Below are 12460 nucleotides of genomic sequence, written 5' to 3' on the forward strand. Positions count from 1 at the left end.
GTAACATTCCGTCAGTGCGGACGGTATTTGCTTCGTGATACATTACCCGTGTTAAAATGGACCGCTTACCAATTGCGGAAAAGGTCGATGTCGTGTTGATGTAAGGCCATTGTGATCAAAATGCCCAACGGGTGTGTGCTATGTATGCTGCTCGGTATCCTGGACGACATCATCCAAGTGTCCGGACTGTTCGCCGGATAGTTACGTTATTTAAGGAAACAGGAAGCGTTAAACCACGTGTGAAACGTCAACCACGACCTGCAACAAATGATGATGCCGAAGCAGGTGTTTTAGCTGCTCTCGCGGCTAATCCGCAGATCGGTAGCAGACAAATCGCGCGGGAATCGGAAATCTGAAAAACGTCGGTGTTGAGAACGCTACTTCAACATCGATTGCACCCGTACCATATTTCTATGCACCAGGAATTGCATGGCGCCGACTTTGAACGTCGTGTACAGTTCTGCCACTGGGCACAAGATAAATTACGGGACAATGACAGATTGTTTGCACGCTTTCTATTTAGCGACGAAGCGTCATTCACCAACAGCGGTAACGAAAGCCGGCATAATATGCATTATTCGGCAACGGAAAATCCACGATGGGTGCGACAAGTCGAACATCAGCCATCTTGGAGGGTTAATGTATGGTGCGGCATTATGGGAGGAAGATTAAATGGCACCCATTTTATCGATGGCAATCTAAATGGTGCAATGTATGCTGATTTCCTACGTAATGTTCTAGTGATGTTACTACAAGGTGTTTCACTGCATGACAGAATGGTGATGCACTTACAACATGACGGACGTCCGGCACATAGCTCGCGCGCGGTTGAAGCGGTACTGAATAGCATATTTCATGACAGGTGGATTGGTCGTCGAAGCACCATACCATGGCCCGCACGTTCACCGGATCTGACGTCCCCGGATTTCTTTCTGTGGGAAAGTTGAAGGAAATTTGCCATCGTGATCCACCGAAAAAGCCTGACAACATGCGTCAGAGCATTGTCAATGCATGTGCGAACATTACGGAAGGCGAACTACTCGCTGTTGAGAGGAATGTCGTTACACGTATTGCCAAATGCATTGAGGTTGACGGACATCATTTTGAGCATTTATTGCATTAATGTGGAATTTTCAGGTAATCACGCTGTAACAGCATGCGTTGTCAGAAATGACAAGTTCACAAAGGTACATGTATCACATTGCAACAATCTAAATAAAATGTCCAAACGTACCTACGTTCTGTAATTAAAAAAGCCTACCTGTTACCAACTGGTCGTCTACAATTGTGAGACACATGTTTGTGACTATTACAGCACCATCTACCACAAAGCGGAAAAAGTGGTCCTACTAAAACACTCACATTTCTTCACGTACTACACGAATATGCAATAAAAAATGGGGTTCCTATTTAAAAAAAAAAAACGCTTGACCTATGGGAACACCATCCAGCGGGCCAATCATAGCGCCATCTGGTTTCCCCCTTCAAGCTAGACGAGTTTCGTTCTTTGTAGTTTTTTCGTTTGATGCTTATTTCGTGAGATATTTGGCCCGGTCACTATCAACGAACCACCCTATATATATATATATATATATATATATATATATATATATATATATATATATATATATATGTGTGTGTGTGTGTGTGTGTGTGCGTCTACGAGAGAGAGAGAGATCAGTACCCTTTACAACTCTTACAGAATACAATTATTCCCATAAGATTTAGTTTCATATTTTCAGATAAGTACATATTACAGAATGTTGTCACATCTTCCACACTTCATAGTCACTTATGTGTGTCCCTAAGCTCCTATGAAATAATATCATTGCGTTAATAGAAATTTTAGATGAGAACTTACATTGTAATAACCCCAGTTCAGTCTTTCTGGTGATAGATCGTCGTCGACACAACACGTTCTTTACATGTATTCTTTATTTTATCTATATCCTTAAATTCTAAATTCTGAGTTGATAACTTTCAGTATCACTTCTTAGACCTATCTACCAATAACTTATCTCTCTCTGGTTGTATGTGTACACAGTATTCCTTGACAGTCTTCGCTTTTACTGATAGAGGTAACATTGTTTATAGATCGAATTCCTTATTCTCAATTAATGCAATGTTAATTGTATAACCCATCACATCATCAAGTGCAAATACTTATAGAGTCATGACTTTCAAGTAATATATGTATCCATATTCTTCCATTAGATTTACTGGAAATCTTAACTCTCTTCATTCAGCTTCTTCTTGGATTAATCTTAGGTATTTAACAGGCTGTACTGGATTCAATATATATGGTGCAGGAATGGCATGCTGTGCGTTAACTATTGTATTCATTAGTTGTTCATATTCTATACTTAACTCGCTAAATATGGTTTGTAACTGTCCATTGATCGTCGTGGAAGTTACAGTTCCCTTTAGACCCAGATCAATAGTTCTGACAGAGTACGTGAGCTATTGTTCCCATTTCGTAATTCCGCTCTTGAGCGACTGCTCGCTTGTGGCTAACGGATCTACTGTCCTATTCAAACTAGACAGTGTGGCTCTGACTAAAGCTACTTGCTCTTTATATAATTTCAGCAGCTTTTCTGGCCTAGACTCCATCGTAGAGATGTGCTTCTTCTCTTTTGCAGCATCGACCTCGCCGAAGGCTTCCAACAATATTCTGCTTATATCTCCTACAAAACTGAGAAACCCTTTTCTTTGTCTGTCTCAATGTCTTGTTACTTGACGTATTAGAGGCAATCTCTCGACACTTATATAATCTCTCTATGACACAATTAATCAACATGCACCTAGATGCTCCAGCTCAACCTAAAACAGTTCAACTGCCTTTAATCCAATTATCGAAACACTTTTCAACTTCTTATACTTTGTGCTATGACCCACTTGTGCTACCAGCTTCCAGGTCGTACTGGTAATTTTGACGTCTCCTTAATGACGGAAGTGTAGTCCTTGTGATGCCTTTACCTTGCGTATCTTCTCGATCTCATCCGCTGCTCTGTGCTCTCGAAAATTGTAACCACACTATCCGCAGTTAACAACCAAGAATCAAGTCATCACTGGCCGTGGCATCATGATTTGTTGGTATTCTGTAAGCGATATTCTTACATTAGTCTCCTTAACTATGAGGGCAGTATACTTCCACCGCATTTTCAGTCTGTTGGCAAGTAACCTTAACTCTTGCCTCCTATTTGCCTTTATTAAATCTACGGTAGGCAATGCTGTCTATACTGTTTCGTATGGTCCTCTAAATTTGGAGTCAAGCTTTTTCGACCGTCCTCTCCTTACTGTCTCATCACGCAGCAAAATTTTATCACCTCCCTGAAATGTTCTTCAGTGCTCTGTCTTACCGTAACGGACTTAGCTAGTTTTTTGCCCTGTTTTATTTTTTCTGTTTGTATTCCATGTGGGGATTGGTACACATAATCTTCATAAATGTAGCCTATCTTAGCTATTTCCTTTCGTAATACTCCTGGTAGATTTATTGTACTCCAGAGTATCAACTGGAAAGGTGTACATCCAGTGCTGCTTTGTGGTGATGTACTGAAAGTAAATCTGCAGTACAGAACCCATAGAAACCAATTGATACGATCTTCAGGTATGAAATGTCTCGTATATTCTGCTAACGTGATATGAGTTCTTTCCAAAGCTCCATTTGTTAGCAGACTGAAAGCTGTTGCCTGTATCTTCTTTATCTTTGATAATGTACACACTATCAGGATCCTTAAATGTCAAAATACATCTATTTTTCCTCGATGTTACATGTAATGGTCCTATTTCGTTCACAGTACACTTGTCAAAAACGATATCTGCTGTGTCTATGACAACTAACGGCGTCCTTGTCTCACTTTGAGTAAATTTACTTCGTTCCTAATTATCACATGTTCTAATATATTTCTCTACATCTTTTTATTTTCTTTTCTTTTTCTTTTGACTCTTTCAGGGCAATTCTATGTCCTCTTCCCCATTCATATTCTTCGTCTACTTTTTGTAACTCCGTAATAAGTCCACAATTTTAATGATATTCTTAATAAATTTGCGGTAATATCGTATTAAAGTTAGGTAACACTTTCATTCTTTACTAGTTAATACCACTGGAAAGTTCTGCACTTGCTCTACATCTCGTTCATCTGGCTGTATTGCGGTGCCCGTTATTTCATGGCCCACAAATGAAGGCCTCGGCTGTGAACAGTGGTGAGCGACATTTTGGTTGTTCCGAGAAATCGCGCAGTAAAGTTTCATTAAAGTCAGATAAATAAGATATTACATATACACCCAAGGTGATTTTATTTACCGAGATACGTCTTTAATTTCACATATAGCTACCGTAATGACCTATTTTTAAAACTGTGTATACTACCCACGATTCTATTCGTAAAATTTCGTCAGTTTTCTTTTTTTTTTTGCCACGGCAGTTTTTTTTATTCCGCAAAAATTGTTACTTTACATCGTTTACTTCCAGACAGAGTGCATTTAACATCACTTACCATTGATTTATTGCTGTTTACTTGTGGGCGAGTGAACGAAGCATTACTATGAAACTTGTCATAAATACCAACTTATTACGTCGTTTTATGGATAACACTTTTTGATCCTAAATCAGCTTGTAGATACGCAGTAATGTGCACAACCATGTAAATATGTAAATTACTTTTGTTCCTATGGCTACAGATAATGCTTAAAGAAAATTATGCAAGCACCTTACATCAACACGTCCATAATGTTAACGGAGGCGCTTAACGTTCCTGCCATTTCACTACCATGTAAATGCGTGTTAACTACGATAAATAACGGAACTTACCACTGTTTACTTGGTAAAAGAAATATATATATTCATCCGATTAGTAACACTGTTTGATGCTCATTTCCATTTGGGAGCATAAGCAGGATCTGTTGGAGTCATATGTATTCACATCATCGTCCGATTTACACAGCTTATTCATGGAAATAGTTTGTTGGCACGGTCAACGCACACGTTATAACTACAGGCAGCCATGTTTGTCGCACTTACCACTTATAGTGCTCCAGTGCAAGGGGGGGGGGGGGGGGGGTGGGGGTGGATGGCAATGACTGAAGATGGGTGAGCAGATGGTGGAGGTGAGGTGGGAAGCCAGGGGACCCCAACGAAAGGCGGTTGCAAGTACAAAAAGAGTTTTGTTGACGTACCTGCACTGTGTACTTCACGGGGTCAGTGCCTGGGGAGCTCACCAGGGCTGGTTGCTTGTACGCCCAGCAGTGCTGACACGGAGAGCTCTAAGTCGAAAACACTACAGTGACGTTAACATATAAGTAGGAACACCAAGCTTACCCACAATCCAACGATTTTCCCTTGAGGACTAACAGCCCTAGGATGAAACGTCGTAAGCGGCGTGGAGCTCAGTTCAAAACGCTTCACATGGAACTGTGGGGGTAGAAACAGAAATGGGCGGGTCATGTGAAATGTCCTTCAAGATAGAAGGGACAAAACTGTTGTGGCTCCCGATACTCCCCACTTACCACGAAATCACCGACATCAGTCCGATATCCTTGACATTTCCCTGCTTAAGAACATCGGCTGGTATATCAACATATCCGTCATAAACGACATCGATTCTTACTACAATCCCGTCCTCCTCTCACTAGGAGAATGTGCCCTTCACCGTGAAGTTTGCCATAAAAATAATATCATCCCACAAAAACTGGGACCATTTATTCAACACGTCTGTCGCAAACAACATACCAGATATTGCGAACGTAATTACCAAAACATCGATAAAGCAAACAATCCAAACACTAACGGTCACCATCATAGAAAGCAGCAAGAAAGCCACCACAACAATACTTCATCACACCAAATCCGGCCTTCCACTATGACTACCGTGTTCCCTAGCTTTAAAGAAGCACTACAGACGTAGACGGCAGATGTGTAGAGACCCAGTTGACCGCTGACGTGCCGACAAATTGGGCAGACGAATAAGATCAGAACTACAGGAACACAGGAACATCTACTGTGAGGTGGCCCTACAGGACGCCGAGCGCATCTTAGAGAAATTATGCAAAATGACAAGAGCCAGAGACACGAACAAATCTGCGTCAAACCACTATGTGGCAAAAATGAACTCTTATATGATTCAGGCCTTGAAAGACAGGGATCTTGCAAGTTCTGGCCACTAGAGAGGAGCATAAGACCCCTTCCCTAGTTACGCTTAACGTGGTTAACTAGTGAAATTTTTCCTCACAGTTTCCTCACAAAAAAGTCGTTCCACACTCTTCCTGTGTCTGCCTTCAGCCAGTAAGGGAGCTTCTTTCAGCATTGTCATGCTCTCAGTCACTCTGGGAAAAAGTTCCATGTGAACCAACATCCTTCCTTATAGACAAACTGTTTATGTAACAGCTGCACATGAAAAAGTGAGAGACAAAGAGTTTTCTTTTCACCTGTCAAATATCGCCTTCCACTGTCCGTCCCAAAACTTTAGACCTGCGGTAGACAATAGCACTTTCTGCTAAGTCCCTCTCGTCACTCCATCTCATAAAACGTTTTTACAAGCTGTCGATGTTGTGGATTGGCAAGAGAGCCAACCTTGTATGAGAGGAAGCCGAAAGGCACGCGTTTTAGCTCACGCAGGCTGGCGTGAGGTCTGGAACAGGTCAAGGAAATTAGACTAGCAAAAAAGGACGTAGCTGTGGAATACTTAACTTTAATCCATAAATGGTGAACATCGCTCTTGACGGTACATGTTTTACAGCATCAATAGTAACTGGTAATGGCGCCTTGCTAGGTCGTAGCATATGACGTAGCTGAAGGCTATGCTAGCTATCGTCTCGGCAAATGAGAGCGTATTTTGTCAGTGAACCATCGCTAGCAAAGTCGTCTGTACAACTGGGGCGAGTGCTAGGAAGTCTCTCTAGACCTGCCGTGTGGCGGCGCTCGGTCTGCAATCACTGATAGTGGCGACCCGCGGGTCCGACGTATACTAACGGACCGCGGCCGATTTAAAGGCTACCACCTAGCAAGTGTGGCGTCTGGCGGTGACACCACAGTCGAAACAGAGGTCTCACACCCCGTTGATGGAATTCGTCTGGCAGCGCTACAGGACGTGAGAGAAAGCCCTGCCGGCTGGTAGCTATTGTGTGACCGCCACCCAGCGCGGGTCCTTCCCTGAAGGAGCACAACAGAGCACCCGGCCGCCCTGGTGTTCGATTCACTGGTCGTGTCCTCCAGTATGCTTCCAAAGCGTTTGCTTACTTACCGTTAGAGTGCCAATTCATTTTATACTACTGCAAGTAAAAGTCACTCTTTTCACTTTTTTCTTAAATTAATTATGGAGGTCGATGGTGGGTCGCTAATTTCAGTATGGTGAATCTGCTTATGCTACGGGTCAGATGCGTAAAATGGTCCCCCAACAACTGTCTCGGGAAGTGTGGAGATCAGACATTTTGATTGCCACGGAATCTTGACATGAACGTTGCGAGTTGTGGAGGATGTACTCTTGGTCTTAAGAAAGCGATGAATGACCTTCAGACACTCTGTTATTATGTTTGAGAGGAAATTCGGTTTGTAGGTCATAAACTCTGATCCGAAGCTACGATGGTAAGTCCACTGTTGCAGAAACAACGAAACAAACATGCCAAATTTGAACAGACCCAAAATCCCCGGGACCGGTGGTCTCTTACAGAAGCTCGAAATTTAGCGCTGACTTCAATGCGAGATGCTTACAACAGTATCCACAACGAAACTTTGTCTCGAAACCTGGCAGAAAATCCAAAGAGATTCTGATCGTATGTGAAGTATGTTAACCGTAAGAAACATTCAATGCCTTCTCTGCGGGATAGCAATGGAGATACGATCGAAGACATTGCTGCCAAAGCAGAGTTACTCAACACAGCCTTCCGAAATGCTTTCACAAAAGAAGATGAGGTAAATATTCTAGAACTCGGAGAAAGAACAGCTGCCAACATAAGTAACGTAGAAGTAAATATCCTCGGAGTAGTGAAGCAACTTAAATCACCTAATAACAGCAAGTCTTCTTGTACAGACTGTATACCAATTAGGTTCCTTTCATAGTATGTTGATTCTTTAGCTCCATACTTAACAATCATATAAAAACGTTCGATCGACGAAAGATGCGTACCCAAAGACTGGAAGTTGCACAAGTCACAGCAATTTTCAAGAAAGGTAGTAGGATCAATCCGCTTGATTACAGGCCCATATCATTAACGTCGATATGCAGCAGGTTTCTGGAACATATATTGTGTTCGAACATTCTGATTTACCTCGAAGAAAACGGTATATTGACACACAGTCAACATGGGTTTAGAAAACATCGTTCTTGTGGAACACCACTAGCTCTTTATTCGCATGAAGTGCTGAGTGCTGTTGACAAGGGATTTCAGATGATTCCCTATTTCCGGATTTCCAGGAGGCTTTTGACACTGTACCACACAAGCGGCCTACAGTGAAACTGCGTGCTTATGGAATATTGTCTCAGTTACGAGTCTGGATATTTGACTTCCTGTCAGAGAGGTCACAATTCGTAGTTATTGACGGAAAATCATCGAGTAAAACAGAAGTGATTTCTGTCGTTCCCCAAGGTAGTGTTATTGGCCCTTTGCTGTTCCTTATTTATATAAAGTATTTGGGAGACTATCTGAGCAGCCGTTTTAGGTTGTTTGCAGATGAAGCAGTCGTTTCTCGACTAATAAAGTCATCAGAAGATCAAAACAAATTGCAAAATGATTTAGAAAAGATATCTGAATGGTGCGAAAATTGGCAGTTGACCCTAAATAACGAAAAGTGTGAGATCATCCACATGAGTGTTAAGAGGAGTCCGTTAAACTTCGGTTACATGATAAATCAGTCAAATCTAAAGGCCGCAAATTCAACTCAATACCTAGAAATTACAATTACGAACAACTTAAATTGGAAGGAACACATAGAAATTGTTGTGGGGAAGACTAACCAAAGACTGCGTTTTATTGGCAGGACAGTTAGAAAATATAACAGATCTACTAAGGAGACTGCCTGCACTACGCTTATCCGTCCTCTTTTACAATACTGCTGCAGGGTGTGGGATCCTTACCAGATAAGACTGACAGAGTACATCGAAAAAGTTCAAAGAAGGGCAGCAAGTTTTGTATTATCGCGAAATATTGCAGAGAGAGTCACTGAATGATTCAGGATTTGGGCTGGACATCATTAAAAGAAAGGCGTTTTTCGTTGCGACGGAATCTTCTCACGAAATTTCAGTCGCCAACTTTCTCCTCCGAATGCGAAAATGTTTTGTTAACACCGACCTACATAGGGAGAAATCAGAGCTCGTACGGAAAGATATAGGTGTTCGTTCTTTCTGTGCGCTATACGATATTGGAATAATAGAGAGTTGTGAAGGTGGTTCGATGAACCCTCTGCCAGGCACTTAAATGTGATTTACTGAGTATCCATGTAGATCTCGATGCAGAAGAGGCCATCTACCACAAAATTACTTTAGCCATACCTAAGGTTGTCCTGTTTCTATCCAAAATTTCTCGGTAAACTATTAAAGATATGGAGCGACGAGTGTGACAGTGTATTGTTAGCCATAAAGAATATTTTATGCTGTAGTAGAATGGTATACTAACCCCATGTGTCGCTGCCGTTCTGCCTAGCTAGGGACAGTTCAGATTACGGCAACTGGTGTGATGTGTTCCAGGAAAATTTGGTAGGAGGGAAGACAGAACACTGGAATGTAACTTTTGCCGGCCGTATGTTAAATAAACATGTGCGCGGCTATAGCATTTCTGAAAAAGAGTTACTCGCTGCTGTGTACGGGTTCAAAAAGTTCCGGCTGTATCTGGAAGGTCGCGAGGTGTCCGTACTATTCGATGGTAAAGCTCTTAGTTCTCTGTGAGATGGTAGATTTCCAAATTCTCGTATTACCGCTGCGCAATGTTTTTTAAGCGTCATCTATAGTATAAGATATATAAAAGGAACCGGAAACTTCATAGATGATTCACTGTCATTGACACCTTTTGTAAAAGGGGGCAGTGATGAGGAAGAAGTAAATGAAGAGTTTCGACTCTTATTCATGAAAGGAGTAGGAGGGGAAGGAGAGAGTCGTGCTGCCTGCAAGGATACGCGACGAGTGCAAAATGACATCCCCGAACTGAAAAATACACAAACAAACTTTGGTAGCAAAGGGTTTCGAAAAGATACCCCGATACTATAAAATTCATAAGGGTGTTTTTGTTTCATAGGAAGGATGAGAAAACCGAGCGGTGGAGACTGTGCTTTCCGGAAAAGTATGTGGGGCAGCTGATAGACTACATCCACTTAAGTTACGGGCATTACGGAGCACAAAAAAGTGTAGCAATCATTGAAGAACATGTACCCTTAAACAATCTAGCCAGACGGGTGCGCGCTCAGTTGGCCGCTTGTGGCGAATGCCAGTGGATGAAGTATTGCACTATCTCGCACCAGGGGGAATGCATAGTATAATCACTAGCAGAGTGAGCGAGCTGTTGGCTGTAGACAATTTCTGGCCACTCCCAACTGGTCTTGGTGGTATGAAGTATATAATTGTGGTTGTTGATATATTTTGAAACTTCATCAAATACGGAGAGCTGATGGCAAAACTCTGATCGCCAACTGGAAAAGGATTTCATTACTAAAGTAATAAGATTAGAGAAGCTGTTGTCTGACAAGGGATCACAAAATGGTTCAAATGGCTCTGAGCACTATGGGACTCAACATCTTAGGTCATAAGTCCCCTAGAACTTAGAACTACTTACACCTAACTAACCTAAGGACATCACACACACTCATGCCCGAGGCAGGATTCGAACCTGCGACCGTAGCAGTCCCGCGGTTCCGGACTGCAGCGCCAGAACCGCTAGACCACCGCGGCCGGCAAGGGATCACAATTTAGGCCTAAAATGTGGAATGATATCACGAATAATCAAGGCATCAAACAGAAAGATTACAGTATGCCACTCAGAAAGTAGCATGTGTGAAGACTATGTCCGAGAAAATGGCCACCTGTGAAGAACGTACGTAAGTAACAAGTATTCCAAGTGGCCGGAGTTTATCAAATCATTGGAAGGTGTAATAAATAGTGTTAGGAGTAATGTGACAGGCTACTCGCCATTAGAAGTGATGACAGGAAGCAAGCCAGATCTCTTACATACTGAGGTAGTGGATTTTCCACCAGGTCAACCAGTAAAGGCTGCCGAAAGAGAGGAGCTAGGAAAGGCTCATACGGAGAAGATGGAAAATGAAAGAAGTAAGTGACATAACGGGCGTTATAAGACAGTAAAGTACAACAGTGGGGACCTTCTCTCGGTGAAAACCAAAATAAAACATAATGAAATAGGTGGAGAAATAAAAAACCTCTTTGCACTATACTATCGACAATTCGTTGCACGCCTCAACGTGAATAGGCTCTAGTATTCTGTTTTGGGAAAATTACTGGGGCTGAGAAACCTGAGAGAGCTGCGATTATACATACAAAGAAGAACGTAGTAAATGTGTTCAGATGTATGTGTATGTGTGTTTAATTTTCATGCGTAGTTTCTAAAAATGTTGAGAACTACTTCTGTTTGGTGTAAAGGGTAAATTTGGTGAATTTAAGATGTTTGTAAGATGTATGAAAGCACAAGGTAGTGCAAAGAGTGTGTCGACCTTGGTCGCACGACTCTTGGTCCGTTTAGGTCGGCAGAACGTAACTGATTTCGACATTCACGTGAGAGAGGAATGCGATGTACTATACATAGGATTTTTTGGGGTGGGGGTGGGGGGAATTACAAGGGGTAATTCAAGTGTGTTATTGTAGCACTTTGGATGTGTTACTTGGATAATATGTGTAGTCTATATATGATCATTGTTCACACAAAATTTGATGTGTGAAGGTCAACAGATCTCATTAATACGTTAATTGCTTATGTGAGTAGGACATTGGGTTATTTGCAAAGTAAGAGATATGTTGTTTGGGATATATTTCGTGGGTTAATTCTGTAATATCTGTCATTTTGGAAGGGTGTCTGAATAGATTTATGTACGTAAAATTCTGCTTAAAATGATAAATGGCTCTGAGCACTATGGAACTTAACATCTACGGTCATTAGTCCCCTAGAACTTAGAACTACTTAAACCTAACTAACCTAAGGACAGCACACAACACCCAGTCATCACGAGGCATAGAAAATCCCCGACCCCGCCGGGAATCGAACCCGGGATCCCGGGCGTGGGAAGCGAGAACGCTACCGCACGACCACGAACTGCGGACTTTAAAATGATATTTTAGTGGGAACATCAGAAAACATTTGCTTAATGTATAATCCAGCTATCTGGACAGTTAAATGAGAAATTTCTGGACAGGGTAGTATTAATCTTAAAATTTCCAACTAGATGCTGTACAGTTGTAGAAATAAAAAAAAAAGTTTGTCGATTTACGGTGACGAAAAAATTTCATAGTACTAAAGACGTGGGGTCACGGGC

The sequence above is a fragment of the Schistocerca americana genome, chromosome 8 (assembly GCF_021461395.2).
Source record: "Schistocerca americana isolate TAMUIC-IGC-003095 chromosome 8, iqSchAmer2.1, whole genome shotgun sequence".
NCBI classification, from domain to species: Eukaryota; Metazoa; Arthropoda; class Insecta; order Orthoptera; family Acrididae; genus Schistocerca; species Schistocerca americana.